Consider the following 17,004-nt stretch of genomic DNA (forward strand, 5'->3'; position numbering starts at 1 on the left):
CTGCACCCTCCTCAACTCCCTTAGGTCAGCACACACCAAAAACAAACTCTCCTCAACCCCTCAGCATCTACCACCACCCCAAAACCTGGTTTTGTAGGTTCCTTGGCAGAAGTCAAATATGTGGAAAACAAAAACAACCATAAGGTAGGCACTTAAGCAGAATCTCCCTGCAAAAACAGCAATGTGTCAGGAGCCAAAACTATATACATTGGACAGGGGAGAATTAAATTAAGTGGTACCTCTGGTTAAGTACTTAATTCATTCCGGAGGTCCGTTCTTAACCTGAAACTGTTCTTAACCTGAAGCACCACTTTAGCTAATTGGGCCTCCTGCTGCCACTGCGCCGCCAGAGCACGATTTCTGTTCTTATCCTGAGGTAAAGTTCTTAACCTGAAGCGTTATTTCTGGGTTAGCCTGAGTATGTAACCTGAAGCCTATGTAACCCGAGATACCACTGTACCTGCAAATTATACTGTGGCAGTTTGCTTACCCAGAAATACCCTGTTAGGACACTACTTGGTTATGGCTGGGGCAACCCAGCCAGATGGGCGGGGTATTGTTGTTGTTGTTGTAATAATAATAATAGAAGCAAATGTGGTGTGATTTTGGGGGTGGGGGTATGCAACTGAGATGCTTTTTCTTTTAAATGCTGAACATGGGAAAGTGAAAGAAAGGTACCGGTATTTCTTTGCTGTCATGTGGCGAAAGTGTTGGACAGCAGCAGCATGCAAGGCCAAGGAGTTTAGAGGAGTGGGGGCTCTGGGTGCCCTGTGGTTGGACTGTCATTCACTGTTATTACCTCACTCCTGACTGTGTCGTTCTGATCTTGAGGTCTAACGTTCTGTTCCTAACACTGTTGATTTCAGTGTCGGTTTATCCTAGGAACTGTCTTCTGCATACTGCCATTCTATTGTCATTCCATCCTGAACACTATCATTCAGATTTAATTCTTCTCCAGATAGGGTTTTTCCCCCCAGGCTGGGAATTGTCATTTCACAGTTACTTTCACCTTTGAAGACAATTATTCCATTGTTCTTATTTGGACACTGTCCTCCCCACCTCCCACCCCAGCTTTGAAGACTGTCATTCTGTTCTGAGCAATTAATCTCATCGTCGTCCCCCCTTGTGACCTTAAAGCTGTTTTGTTCCTAAAAGAACCTTGTGTGTGTGTGTGTGTGTGTGTGTGTGTGTTTCCTCTTGTACCTCCTAGCACTTTTATACCCCTTCTAGTTTTCACATGGACCAGAGCATGCCAGGCACACCTATCCTTCACTGCCTCCCGCAGTTTGGCCAAACCCGTGTTGTTCTCGAAGCTAACATGAGTTTGGCCAAACTGCGGGAGGCAGTGAAGGATAGGCGTGCCTGGCGTGCTCTGGTCCATGGGGTCACGAAGAGTCGGACACGACTGAACGACTGAACAACAACAACAACAAGTTTTCACATTTCCCTTTTATGCTCAGAAGTCTGTCCCTCTAATAATTCTCCTGCTTCCCCTTTTAGTGCAGGATGGTGAGACCTTTTTCAAAAGTACTGTGATGTACTTTCAAAGAGTCCTTAACAAACACATCCTCTTTTATCCTGGAAATGGTGGGGAAGTCACCCTGTAAGCCAACTTAAAGTGATTTGGCAGGCCCCCTGCTTTCCCACTGAAACTGAACCTACCCTAAAATATTCCAGCAGCTTAACAGCTGCCACAATTTTCTGAATTAACTGGTGCTGGAAGTCTCCTGGAGGGGAGAGATCTGACTGAGATGCCCGAGGCACTGTTCTCCTATCTCCCAGGCTTTGCCCTCCCAACTCTGCTGCTCACTGCCTTTCTGTAGCATCATTCATGGAACTAAATCTCAAGACTCTATGCCTCCTTAAACATACATCTGTTTGTTTATTTAAAGCAGGGGTCAGCCGTCCACCGTCCCTCAGACCATGTGGTGGGCCGGACTATATTTTTTTTGGGGGGGGGGGGATGAACGAATTCCTATGCCCCGCAAATAACCCAGAGATGCATTTTAAATAAAAGCACACATTCTACTCATGTAAAAACACCAGGCAGGCCCCACAAACAACCCAGATATGCATTTTAAATAAAAGGACACATTTTACTCATGTAAAAACACGCTGATTCCCAGACCGTCTGTGGGCTGGATTGAGAAGGCGATTGGGCTGCATCCGGCCCACGGGCCTTAGGTTGCCTACCCCTGATTTAAAGTATTAGGACAGAACAGAACATTGCAGCAGTGGTGTAGCAAGGGTTGACAGCATCTGGATAAGATTTCTTATCCGCCCTTCACCATAAGGTCTCAGCGACATGCAGTTATAAAAACAGATGAAACTATTACCAGCATTCCATTCCAGGTTGAGCAGAACAATATCAGTTCAATTCAGCAAAAAAGGTGCGTCCTACAGAACAAAACACCTTATAGTGGTTCAAAGGTACTGTAAGGGTAAAGAGGCACATCTTCAGCACCAGATATAGATGCCAGATATAGTACATCTGTGAGGAGGGGGTTCCACAGTTTGGGGGCTGCCACAGGACTCCCTCTCCGCCATTCCCTGCATTTCAGAGGAGGACAGAACTACCAAGGGAGCAGCCTCTGCAGATCCTAATGCCCAAGAAGGCCACCCAGATAGAGTCAAATATTCAGACTTACAAATAGATGTGCCTTTCCCACCTAACTTTCCAACTCTCCGGTCTCACACCTCTTGTTGTTTGGCTTCATTCCCCATTGCTCAACTGTTCATTCAGATAGCTTTCTGTCATTCATTTCAATACCTGCTTTGACAATGCTTGTATTTGTTTTGCCAAATAGCAAAGTCTGGTTTTCCCAGTAGTGATGTGTGGAAGTGAGAGCTGGACCATAAAGAAGGCTGGTGGCTTAAGAATTGATGCTTTTGAATTATGGTGCTGGAGGAGACTCAAGAAGATCAAACCTATCCATTCTTAAGGAAATCAGCCCTGAGTGCTCACTGGAAGGACAGATCCTGAAGCTAACTGAGGCTCCAATACTTTGGCCACCTCATGAGAAGAGAAGACTCCCTGGAAAAGACCCTGATGTTGGGAAAGATGGAGGGCAGAAGGAGAAGAGGACGACAGAGGACAAGATGGTTGGACAGTGTTCTCAAAGCTACTAACTTGAGTTTGACCAAACTGCGGGAGGCAGTTGCAGACAAGAGTGCCTGGCGTGCTCTGGTCCATGGGGCCACGAAGAGTCGGACACGACTAAACGACTAAACAACTAAACAACAACAAACCCTGTAGATGGCCTACCTTCTCTGCCCTGTGAGCTTATGCTTTGAAGGGCTGTGGCTAGTTTCCATGCAAAAGATGCCAGGTCCACTCCTGCATATCCTAGTAGAAAGGGGAGAGGTCCTGGTCTGAAACCGCAGAGAACTGCTGCCAGTCAGTGTAAGCCAAGGTCTGGCCCAGTCCAAGGCAGCTTCCCTCTGTATACTTCCTTCTCTCTGACTACTTCCTTCTCTCTGACAGGTCCTCTCCAAAAGACTCTCCTCATGTCAACATTTAGAACTGGGTGGTTGTAAACTGATCTCAGACACTGACTTGTCCCTCCACAACTAACAACCCGAGCATGGTCCCTTTCCCAGAAAATGGATCTTTTCTTCTCCTGAATTCTACCTTTAAGCATATTTGGCAGGTTGCGAAGAGGATCGCTACAACTCTTCAGTGTGTCCTAAGGGGTGTTGCAGGGCACCCCTTCTTGGCCCTCCATCCCTGTGGCCCTTTACCTCTTGGTTGCTGATCCTGCCGGTCACAGACAGAGAAGGAAGGCGTCTCAACTGCTACCACTGCAGCACCTCCTCACCTCAATGCCGCCCACAGCTAATGCCACGTTAATGAAACGTGGGCAGAGAAGAGGGTTGGAGGGAGGAGCCGGCTGCACAGCTCTTGTCCTTTCCAAACCTTAAACCTTAAACGCTGTGCCTTGCTTTACCTCCACCTGCCACAGGGACAGAAGCTAATTTAGAACAAGAGAGCATCTCCAGTCTGCGGATGTGGTTTGTCTATGTAAAGCTTGTGTTCAAGCTTCTTTGTAAAGTTGCTTCTCTCATGGGCTGTGATTTTTGAGCCTTGCTATTATATCCTGAGCCTGCCCTAGTTTCTGTTCATTGCACTATGGCATGGATGCAAGCTCAGTCCTGTCGTTGGAAGTTGGCTGTAGAGCAAGGAGCCCAGATGCTCAGTCAACGCTCAATCGACACTCTGGGCTTGTCCTAGTCTCGAGCTTGAGATCGCGGCAAGCAAGAGAGAGTGATTAACCCAGAAGGATGTTGCAGTGCCCTGTGGAACTGCCATCCATGAGATATAAAATAAGCATTGTCATGCGCTAAAATGCTCACTTCATAACTCAGCCATTTGGGGGCTGTCCTGTGGAGAACTGGGGCTGATGTTCTCCTGTATCCCACAACACCTCGCCAGGGTGTAGTTCCCACCTTAACCCTGGCTCTTCCTTATTGCCAACCCTAGCAGGAACCGCTTGAGCCTGTTTTTCCTCAGGTCCCCACGTAACTCCCTGGAACATGGGCTGATGGTGCCATGTAAAACTACAGATTTTGCTCATGGGAAATGTGTCAGGCCAGTCGTGTTTGCACGATTTGGGAGCTGCCCCAGACAGAGAGAGATAAAACTTTATTCGCATTAGCCAATGGCCATAGCAACAATAAAACATTACAATGTATTCAGAAAAGAGAATTTTGTATAAAAGCACATTTTAAAATCATGAATCATCAATCAGTTAGTGGCCCTTATTCTAATTTTCCCTGCTATGAACCTGGCAACCTTAGCCGTTATGTGCTCATTTTGGTCTGATAGAAGAAAGGACATTATGGCCGTGGTTGGGCGCCCTGGGATTGTTAATAAGAGTGGGGTGATGGTCTCATTTCTCAGAGGGTACTTTGTAGAGGGTACAAGACAGGAGGACATGTGCCACTGTTTCTGTACTACCATCTCTGCAGGGGCAGAGTCATTTCTCAGGTAAGATCTTTTGGAATCGACCCTCAAGTACAGCAGATGGCAAAACATCCAGTCTTGCAAGTGTAAAGGCACATCTGTATTTTGGGATGATAAGTTTATGCAGCTATGGAGCCAGAGAATCGAAATGGGAGGGTGGAAAACTAGCATAATTTCTTTATAGTGGCCAGGTTATTCTGTTGCTCTATGTCTTTTAAACGTTGGCCAATTAGACTGTTTGCTTTGGTAGGGCCCATTGTGAGCAGGTGTTGTGGGGATAGGCCACAGAAGAGGAGTTTTTGATGAACGGTTTTAGTCCAGGCGCTTTTAGGGGAGTCTTGAAGTACTAGAAATAATAAACTGGTGTGTGTGTGTGTGTGTTGAATTTAGGCAGAGCCAGAAGTTAAAAGTTCTTTGCCAGATCCGTACTTCTACTGAAGGAAGACTTGCCTCCAGTCGCAATGATGTGTTTGGGACGCATGGCGGGACAGAAAAGATCTGCCTTAAAAACTTTGATTGAACAGCTTCCAAAGTGCTAAGGTGGTTACCAGTCCAGATTTGGGCCCCATATAATAGCTGTGCTAGGGGTTTAGATTGAAAAACATCTAGGGCTGATGGTATATGTTTACCACCCTACGTATGGAAAAAAACGGGTCAAAGTTTTGACGCTTTGGGATGTTTTTTCTTTTGCGTATTTTTGATGTGCACCCCATGACCCCGTGGACTGAAAAATAAGGCCCAAATATTTGAAAGCTTTAACCTGTCCGATTGGCTGGTTGCCCATATGCCAACTGTGGGGCCTATGTTTTCTTGAGAATGCCCCAGACAGAAATTGGGGAGCAACTGCTACAAAGAAAGTGATGTGTTCATCAGCGCTTTGCATGTAATCACTATGGCTGCCCGACGTTAGGAGCTAGGAAGGAGTTATTAAAAGACTTAAATAAAGCTGAGAAGTTTCCTCTTCTTGACACGCAGTTTATAGTCACTGTCTTTCTATGGACTGCAGATGCCTCTGGGCTGGTTCTTGCAGAAGCGAACGACTGTATTTTCTTACAATTGCTTCCCAGGAGGCCACTCAAGACAACTGAAGTTTTTATCATTACACAGCCTGCTTGGGCTATGATCAGTTTAGGCATGTTTTTCCCATACCACCAGAACTGGTTGGATCTGGGGAAGTAATAACGTTGATGTCACCAAATGCAGTGGAATATAGGACTCGTCATCCAATAAAATCATGCAATCCTTTTCCTGAAAGCTCTTCTTGCAGGCAAATATTGCACTAGTTGCTGTGCAAATGCTACTCAAAACTACCAAACTATTAAGGGTGGGTTTTTTTTTAAAAGGGATATTAAGTTCTGGGTAGCTTGTGTACTCTCCCTTCTCTTAGTGACAGAATGTTCCAGGCAGTCTTTGAAGAGTAACCTGACTTTTTTGACAGAAAAAGTACAGACTATATATTATGGAATTATCCTTAGTACTGACATTATGAAGATACATGAGTGCATTGGTCTGAGACCCGTGTCTTGAAAACCTGTGTACAGTCCAATCTATGCCACAGATACATTTCTGGTCTTGACTCATATGTGACCCTGCTCTTTCAGCCATCGTTTCCCCTAATTAAAATGTAAATAATGGTGACTTCACATGATACGTCTCAATATCTCATTGTGAGAACAAGCCCAATAAATAGCGTAAGGAAGTTCTGTAGAAATGACTGCAGTAGTTCAGGCCTAACCAGCTCTCTCGACCTAGGAGGGGAAATGGTTTCACCCCTTTTCTTTTGTAATGTTTCTGACAAATGTTTATTCCGTCACCTCCCCTAGGAGAGTTTAGAACAGTACTGGCTGGGGCTGATAGAAGCTGTAGTCCAAAACATCTGGAGGGCACCAGCTTCATGAAGGCTGATTTAAGAGGAATTTGGAGTGAGAGGGGAACAGACCTTGGAGCCAGATGTTGTTTATATCCTGAATCATTCGGTCTCTTGCAGGCCTCAAACTTTTCTCCTTGGAAACCTCTGGATTCTACATTCTGGTGTCTTCTGACCCCTGGGCTGTGGTAGACAATGGTCAGCTATTCTGAAGAGTAGATTTTGTGTCCTGTGGGTGGGAGAGGCCCCTGTGGCATCCATGCCATAACTGTGGGTTTACTATTGGTGTTTTTCAAGCATGGCTCATGTGAAGGCAACATCAGCAAGTGACATGGTGATTGGTGGAGGCTTTTGTGGCCATATTTTGTTTCCAGAGCTGCAGCTGAAGCTGCTGTTGCTGTAAGTACACTGGTGCCCCTTTCAAGACCTTGAGCTCTGCAAGCAAAGGTCTGCAGAGGGTTAGCAGGAGGAATGTTGTCCAAGACAGGGCCAGAAGCACTGTCCTGCCCCTCTCCTTTTCCACACATGCAATGTACAGTGGTACCTCTGGTTATGAACATAATTCGTTCCGGAGGTCCATTCTTAACCTGAAACCGTTCTTAACCTGAGGTACCACTTTAGCTAATGGGGCCTCCCGCTGCCGGTGCGCTGCTGCCACGCGATTTCTATTCTCATCCTGAGGTAAAGTTCTTAACCTGAGGTACTACTTCTGGGTTAGTGGAGTCTGTAACCCGAAGTGTTTGTAACCCGAGGTGTTTATAACCCGAGGTACCAGTGTAAACCTGAATAAGATCTGAAAGGGACTTGGGTTATACTAGCAGTATTCCCAGCACATCTTTGGCATTGTGGGGGACAAAGGATTTCCCTGGTAGAGAAGGAAGGCAGTATATGGTCCAGATCAGGAAACCAGCAGAATTTTTATTTTTTATTTTTTGAGTACTGTAGAGAAGGAGTCAGCAACCTTTTTCAGCCATGGGCCGGTCCACCGTCCCTCAGACCGTGTGGTGGGCCGGACTATATTTGGGGGGGGACTGAAAGTATTCCTATGCCCCACATATAACCCAGAGATTCATTTTAAATAAAAGAACACATTTTACTCATGTAAAAACACGTTGATTCCCAGACTGTCCATGGGCCAGATTGAGAAGGCGTTTGGGCCGCATCCAGCCCACGGGCCTTAGGTTGCCTACCCCTGCTGTAGAGCGTTTACATGATAGGGAGCAAAGCACCCAGTTTAAAATAACAAAAGGAGATACCTGAAAAGCAGGGGCCTCAAACAGAACAGCAATCATTTGCTGGTACATTTGTAGCATTGCGCATTTGGAGGGCAAAAGTGCTGCAAGAAGACATCCAGTGAAAAGCCGTGGGCAATGCTAGTAACTGCTGGCAAAGGTAACATCATTTGTAACAAGATAAATTGGAAAAGCCAGGAGCAATTTGAGGTGTATACAAGCATCTTTCCAAGATCACCTTGGCTAAAAGAAAAATTAGCACCCATCTGGGAAAAGCATGTCTCTCTGATGCCAAGAATGGGGGAAGGAATAAGAACAGGCACTGCTATTCCAGACAGAGAACGTGAGGGTTTTGAGGATGCAGAAAGGGCAGCTTTGCATTCCTTGTTCTTGCTGTGATGGTGGTGACAGGTCTTCCCAATAAAGAGCACCAAAAGGCACCCCTCTCATTACACTTAATTTGAGAAGCAGTATAAAAGTAATCCAGTGTTGCAAGTGTAGTTTTAGAGAAAAGCTTCTATTAAGACACTGGAAAGTGGATGATGAAGCTAGTTTGAGATCTTGGTTCACCAGGGCCAAAATAACAAAATTAGGAGGAAGCTTAGCAAGCCCCCTAAACTCAAGAGTTAAAATGTTAATTGGATTTAAAAAGTCTGCCATAACCCTTTAGGTCCAAGACACAGATACATTTGGATCCAAACATAAATGCTGCAGTCGAGAGTCAATACTGCTAAACAGAGCTACATCTGCATTAACTCAGTTTCAGCCAGCAATTGCTGTTGGTGGTTCTTGAACACAATCCATACACAGACCTTCCACACACACACACACACACACACACACACCCCACTCCCCTAACAGATTTCATGGGCAGCAGATTTAAAATACTATTAAATCTTGGCTAGGTTGCAGCTCCTTGGTGAATTATTGTGTTTTTACTTTTGAGAGGTGATGTTTCGATTTTCCATTTCAGGTGCCAAAACGTTTTGGAGTAAGTGAGGCTTCTTTTGACCCTGGTGTGTTTTATACCCCCGGTGTTCACCACTTCAGGCGTTTCTTCTGGGAAAAACAAGGTAAGTATGAATCGGGGTGGTCAGGTGTCCTGTTTTACATAGGATAGTCCTCTCTTTTGAAGGATATTGGCAGAGGACAGTCCTCTACCAGAGGGCCAGCCAAACTGAGTCTGGTTTAAAGAACTGTAAGAAGGAAGAGCAGGAGCCCTGAAGTTGCCCATCAACAGATCTCAGTTCCTGGTCAGCAGTATGACACACAAGCCAACTGGGGTTCTGGTCTTCCCCACTATGTTGAGATGTCCTGTGTTTCTACTTAAGTTATAGTAATTATTTCAAATGTGCACTTATACATAAAAATTGCTGCTTGCAGATTTTACCCTTGTTTGTCCTTTTCACCCCTTTTCCATTTGCAATGCATAACTCACCACCCTAATACAAACTGTAAAATATATTATAAAACCAGTGTACCTTTCCCATAATTGCTTGCTTAATTTCTCATATATCTTTGGACATTTCATTAGAACAGTGAAGTTTTCATTTTGTTTTGTTTTTACTCTTCATTTCTTTTTTTGGAAGATACAGACAGTACATTCCAGCTGGAAGGGTTTGAGAACAAGACAGCCCAGGCTATTAGGGTTTGGGGCTGTTGTTGCTTCTGTGAAACGTCCTGTGGGGAGGAAAATGAAATTAAGCAAGCGATGGGAAAGGTGTGTTTTGGCAAGCAATTTTATGTGGGTTTTTTAAAAAAATAAAATAAAAATAAAAACCTGTATCAACCAGCATTGCACCCTTAACAAACCCCGCTGATAGCAGCAGCCAATTTAATTAAGAGAAAAGCAGAACCTCATTGCCTTTCTGTCACGGAAGGGTAGAGGAGAGATGTCGGAGGGAAAAACTCTGTACATGTGAGAAACAGATATTGGCTGTGTAGGAGGAACGAAAGACAGCAAAGGCCATAAAGAATGTCTTGAGTTGCCACAGCCATTTTACCAGCAGCTCTTACTGATGTCACCCTGAAATGCCAGCCTGGGCTATGCCACTCCCTACCTAATAACTAACTACATGGGCTGCTGATTGCCCCATGGTGCAAGGGGAAGGGGGCTGATAGAGGGAAGTTCATTGACCTGCCAGCAGGAGTGCCAGCTTGGCCCCGCAACCAAGGGTGCCCGGGGCTGTGGGTGCCATGTAGTGTGCATGGCCCTGGCACCAAAATTTGTGGGTGTCCGGTCCCTTCATGGGGAATTTTGTGGGTGCCCAGGGAGTTGGCACCTATGCCTGCCAGAACCAGTAATGAGCCACAGAGCTATTGGGAAGGGCCAGTCCAAGACAGCTCTGATGGCTGAGGGAGAAATTCCAGTTGGGAAGCCCTCCACCCATCTTGTTATTGCTCCTGCTCTTTAGATTTTGGCTACTGCGAGATACATTATCTTTCTTCATGCCATGTAGGTTAGATAAAGGGACCCCTGACCATTAGTTCCAGTCGCAGACTTGGGTTGCGGCACTCATCTCTCTTTATTGGCTGAGGGAGCCAGCGTACAGCTTCCGGGTCATGTGGCCAGCATGACTAAGCCGCTTCTGGCGAACCAGAGCAGCGCACAGAAATGCCATTTACCTTCCCGCCGGAGCGGTACCTACCAGTGTTTATCTACTTGCACTTTGACATGCTTTCAAACTGCTAGGTTGGCAGAAGCAGGGACCGAGCAACAGGAGCTCACCCCATTGCGGGGATTCGAACTGCCGACCTTCTGATTGGCAAGCCCTAGGCTCTGTGGTTTAACCCACAGTTAGATGGGTAGCATATAAATAATAAAATTATTATCATTATTACATCTTTCTATCTCCCATTTTTCACCCGATGCCCTTCAACATTTCTCCGATGAAAACAGGGATGTCCTATTCAACCATCACCATCATAATTTCATTATTTATACCCCACCCATCTGAATTGGTTGCCTTAGCCCAGTGTTTCCCAACCTTAGTTCTCCAGCTGTTTTTGGACTACAACTCCCATCATCCCTAGCTAGCAAGACCAGTGGTCAGGGATGATGGGAATTGTAGTCTGAAAAAAGCTGGAGACGCAGGGTTGGGAAACACTGCCTTAGCCACTCTGGGCGGCTTCCAACATATATAAAAACATAGTAAAAGATTAAACAGTTTTTTTAAAAAAAAAAATCCTTATAAAGGACTTCCTTCAGATGTCTTCTAAAGGTTGTATATAGTTACTTATTTCCTTGGCTCAGCTGTTGCACAACTCCATACCCTCCAAAGTTTCTCTGATGAAAATAGGGACATCCTAAGGAAAAGCGGGACACTCCAGGATCAATTCGGCTTCTGTAAATCCAGGGCTGTCCCTGAAAAATAGGGACACTTGGAGGGTCTTAACTTCTAACATTGGGCAATTTATGAACAAAATAATCTTTTAATCTTTTCTGGCAGCTCACCTGCCTGTCACTTGTTCCCAGAGACTTTACATGGCAAGGCCAGTCTATGGACATATGAGATGCTGTTTTACTTTATTCCAGATTCTTAACTGAATTCTCTTTATCCGCAAAGCTAAATATCTGAGCCACTACATCATCTCTCACACTATTATCACAGGAAATTAACACGACCCACCATTTTTAGCTAGTTCAAACCAAGTAGATGGCTCTCTGTTACCCCCTCACCCAGTATATTGAATGATTGTATGGATGCTTGATTTTAAATATTCCTCTGTGGTTCTTTAAAATATACATGAAATGCCCTCATCCTAGTTCTTTTAAAAAATAAAATAAAATCATAATGTGACCTCTTAATACAGTAAGATTTGAGTTTACAGAGTTCCTTTGAACTGTGCGTCATAGGATTATATTTCCTGGCATTACAAAAGTACTTTCACAATACGGATCCCACACATTAAATCATACAGATTGCAACTTCATATAAACAGTATGTTTTGATCCAGCTCATAGATGGTGTCACTTTATAAAGCCATGCATACCAGTTCTGTGAACCACCCTCATCTTTTCTGTGAACCGCCCTAAGACCTCCAGGTATAGGGCAGTATATAAACCCAATAAATGATGATGATGATGATGATGATGATGTGGTGGTGGTGGTGGAGCAACCTCTAAAGATCTCATGGGATCTTCCCTTAAATTAATTTTAGGGATATGCATTCAAGCTGCCCCTTCACATGCTATAGTTTCCTGCAGAGTTTGGCCCCAGGCCTTGGAATATTCAAGTTGCTTGTGTCTCCTGCTGAAAGCCTCCTGCTATTTGGATTGGGGTTTTCAAAGCACGATTCCCCCCACCCACCCCTTTGGATTCACAAATATTTTCTATTTTCAAGAGGAGGCCTTGATGTGAGTTGGCCATGGTCTCTTTAAATGCAAACAATGGTTCCCAGAGGGAAGCTTATTTATTTTTTATTAGTCTCCATGGAGACTTCCTTTCAGGGTGGAGGAAGTTGAAAGAGGGTCTTTATAGGAAAACTAAACACGTTCAAATATGACCTGGAGGCAAATACCATAACTCTGTGTGTGTCCTAACAGCTTGGGTTGCGCTACACTTGTGGTTGGTTGCCTTAGGAGATAACAACATCCTCTGCAGCCTCTTCAAATTCAAGCCCTAGCTAATCTGCATGCTCCTTGTACCTTGTTAATTAGCAGATTTCCCTTTTGAAAATACTTTTTAAAAACTTGGCTGCATTACATTTAAATAACGAGAATTTTGGCCTGTTGCTTTTTTGGATATGTATTACATGTTTACAGTAAAGAGAGCTTCCTTTTTCTGGGGTTACTGACCTGTAAAATACTACATAAGACTGAAGATGTGCCAAGAGTGATCCCTGAAGGAGTCCTCAATGGCTAACAAGCTGCTTTAATTAGAAGAGCTGATCACATAGCTGTCGCTTCAGATGTTCATGCTTTTTCTCACATGTCACGTTCCCTATACTGGTATACAAAAAGATGTAAACCCAGAGCACACTGTCGGACGTAAAACCTGCACGGAGATCTGTTTTATGCCTTGTCTACGTGCCTAGAAGCTATGATTTGCAGTGAGTTCTCAACATGTACTCAACGTGATGGACACCATCATGCTTTCCCCTCTCCCCTATACCTGCATGCACCTGGGTAGGCAAAGCACCTTGTGGAAGCAGATAACTACTTTTGTGTAACTTGCACGTTTTCTGAAGCCACCATCTGCTAGCAAGCAAAGCATGAAGCAAGACATGGCATCTCCTGGGGACAACGGAACTTGTGCTCATTTGTAGATCTGGGAGGACTCTCACATCGTGCAGGACAAGGAGGATGGATAGCAGAGCGGCATTTAAAAAATAGCAGCAAGGGCAGCAGGTCATTGAGATGCTCCAAGTAGCCACTCTGAAATGCAGCCTCTGCATATGTGCTATAAAAGTGGCTCTTTCCCCCTCGCGGAGCTGGATGTAAGACAGATAGACAGACAGATAGATATGTTTATTGTTCAACCATTTATCACAATAGAGGAAGAAAAGGGCAAAATATATACAGCTTCTACTTGTTTGCTTGTTCCTTTTTTATTTTGGATCCATGGCTACTCTGGGATGTGTGTATATGTATTGTTAACCATTGGTCTTTGATTAAATTGATGGCTACCAATGGGATCATTAACATTTAGGTCTTAGGCGGGATCTATTTTGAAGGCAGCCAGAACAAGATTACAAAGGCGTTCCTAGCTGAGGATGCGGCACAAACAGCTGGGAAGTCAAAGCAGTGCTTATCCCTGCCATAATGCTATTGAAGTTGTCTGTATGGTGTCCAGGATGCAGTCTGGTAGCATTCACAGAGTTAGAGGAGAGTATGAAAAACATGAAGCCACAGCCCGAGCTCTCACAACATACAAGCGACTGGCTCTTAGAGGAGAAGGCGGAAGTGGGAGGAGGGGAAAGGCTACCACACTTAATTTGCAGGAAGTGGCATTCTGGGACATAGCTCTGATGGACAAAGTCTAAGCACTTAACAGTTTTCCAACATTACGGAGGCTGGCTGTGGTGACTCCATGCACTCTGAGCCTGCTCAGAAGTATTATTCCCTTCAGGTTATCTACGGTTGCAGAGAAAAATGAATCCCAACTAATGAGTGATATGAAAATATCCCGTTCCTAGGTGAGTTCTGGCTCAAAATAAGCATTTACCAAGCCTGTTTTGTTCAGCAGGGAAGCTATTGAGAAAAGGCACGCTGTGCATGAAATAACTGTGTGTTACGGTGTCACCAGACTCGTCAGCAAAGCTGTCTGCCCATGATGGCAAAGCCAGGCTGTCCCTCAGAAACAGCGTGGTATTCTGGGGGAGCTCTGTGCTTTGTTAACAGGTGCCACTCTGGGCATGGGACTCAGAAGCTGACCATGAAGGTCTGTCCCTCAGAATGTTTCCCTTGGCTGCCAAGCAAGTGACTTCATCCTTTCCTGGTTCCACAGCACTTCTGCCAATAATAGTATTAGCACATCCGCTTGGTGGCCTGTTACTTCCCCACCTCTCTCCAATCCCTCTCTCCCGGCCTCCCCACTCCCATTCCCTAAGAATGTGACCTCACCACACACATGTTCAGCAGGGGTGTTCTGGACTGTGTGTTTGGTTTGAACAAGGGCTAGGCTGAGGTATGGAGGAGACGGGTGAGTTGGGAGGTCCAACTTGTTGTGCCAGAGAAATACTGAAGTTAACGCTACCAAATCACAAAGATACACATTCAATGTTGACAATGTTCTGAGGACACCTTCCTTGCACATGTTTTAAGAGCACCAAAAAGAAAAAGAAATTAGTGTGAGAATTTCACAACAGAAACGTTGGTGCTGGGAATTATAGCGCTGAGGGGGAAACTAAGTTCCCATTATTGTTGGGGGGGTTATATGCTTTAAATTTATGAGTCACAGGCTCACTAGGGAAACAGTCTAAAACCCTTGGGGTCTCTTTCCTCATATGCAAAACCATACCCTTGTGGTACAAGGTACCAGCCCTTCCAGGAGTTGTGGAGTGTTTGTTTAAAAATTGAAGCTTAATTCCTGTACATGAGAAAGAGCAGAGTTGAAAGGGAAGGTTTGCCAGGGTGTTGCTTAGTTGTTCTAATTGCTTCTGTAGGTTTAATGCAAAGGCAGAATTAGTGAATTCCATGGCATAAAAATGTAAAACATGGCGTAAAACACACGTCCCCCAAGTCGAAGGCCTCATTAGCAGAGCTAGCCAAGAGACTCTGGGTCTGGATGCCTGCAGGGCATAGCAGCTTCCTGTCAGGCCCAGCAAAAATGATGGGGGCTGCCAGAAACGGAAACTATGCAATTGTTTTCACCATTTTGAATCCATGGAAGTTTCCCTTCCAATGTAAATAGCAGCAGGGACCCTGATCTGGATTGGTCTGCTGAGGTGGGTAAAGGGGTCAAGCCCTCTAATGCCCTCTCCAAGTCCTAATGTTGACGAGTGTGTGTACATGTATAGAAAATTGGTGGGAAACCTGTTTGCTGTTGCAGTTTTCCATTCCCCCCGCCCCCGGACCTTCAAATCTATATGAAAGATGTGTTCAGGCCCAACTGCTCACAGGAGCGTTTGGTGCCAGTAGAATGCAGCAGGAACAGGAGGATTTGTTCAGCTTGGAAAGACTCCCCCAAACTAAATGCACGGCTAACAGGACCCCATGGTGCTCAATGCTAAACAATTGTATAGCTTTCTCCCTGTTTTGTGCTAGAGGGACAGGTTTACTGTGCCTGCCTAGACCAAGGATGCTGGCAGTAGAGGCAGGCCGGACATTGCAAGCCTTCCCTGTCCAGCAAGGAGGCTTGGATACCAACAGAGTAACCATTGAACTCTGCTCACCTCACTCATGGTGTATGGCTAACCTCATGCCAAGGAACTGGGATGGCAGCTTGGGGTATGGAAGATAGAACTTGGTGAAATACTGCTGCCTTGGTGCTAGGCTATTTGCAGAATGGAGTCCAGAAATGGGCAAATGTATAGACAGGAAGCATCTGAATGGATTGGCACCTCCTGCTACCATATTTCCAGGGAGACAAGGGCGAGCGCCCTTTGCAGCAAACCACACCATGTACAGTGGTACCTCGGGTTAAGTACTTAATTCATTCCGGAGGTCCGTTCTTAACCTGAAGCACCACTTTAGCTAATGGGACCTCCTGCTGCTGCTGCTGTGGTGCCAGAGCACAATTTCTGTTCTTAAGCGGAGTTCTTAACCTGAAGCGTACTTAACCCGAGGTACCACTGTATTCCAAACTGGCTCAGTGAATTGGGCTGGGCATTCAGGCACTAATGTGTGTCACACTGAATAACAAGAAGAATATTTGCCAAGGTTAGAGAAGGAGGTATTTACAGATAACAAGGGAGGAGGTGGAAGGAGAGAGCAGATTAAGGATATTGATAAGGTCCGGGAAGAGGAAGCGGCTCTCCTTGGGCATGGAAGGAGGCACAGTTGCATTGCTGAAAACTCTTGAGACTTAAAATCTGAAATGAAACTGACAGCCTAAACGTCAGAGGTCAACAGCAAATAAAAGGGACCTGATTAACAGGTGACATCAAAAATAATTTTTAAAAATTGTTTGTCAATAAACACCCTTGTGGGACATTCAGAACAACTCATTGGGGATAGCTCAGTTGGCAGAGCTTGAGACACTTAATCTCAGGGCCATGGGTTTGAGCCCCACCTCAGGTGAAAGATTCCTGCATTGCGTGGGGTTGGACTAGATGTTCCTCATGGTCTCAACTCTACAGTTCTGAGATTCTGGGCCCACAGACCAGAGGTTTCCCCGCAACGGGCATAAACAATGGACAATGGATAAGGTCCTTGCCCAGCTGGGGTGTAGCAGTGAGATCCAGTGGTGAAGCAGCTGCTTTGCTTGCAGATCCCAGGTTCAGTGTCAAGCATCTCTGGGACGTCATCCTGAAACTCTGGAGAGCTGCTTCCAATCAGT

Source organism: Lacerta agilis, chromosome 2 (genome assembly GCF_009819535.1).
Source record: "Lacerta agilis isolate rLacAgi1 chromosome 2, rLacAgi1.pri, whole genome shotgun sequence".
Lineage (NCBI taxonomy): Eukaryota > Metazoa > Chordata > Lepidosauria > Squamata > Lacertidae > Lacerta > Lacerta agilis.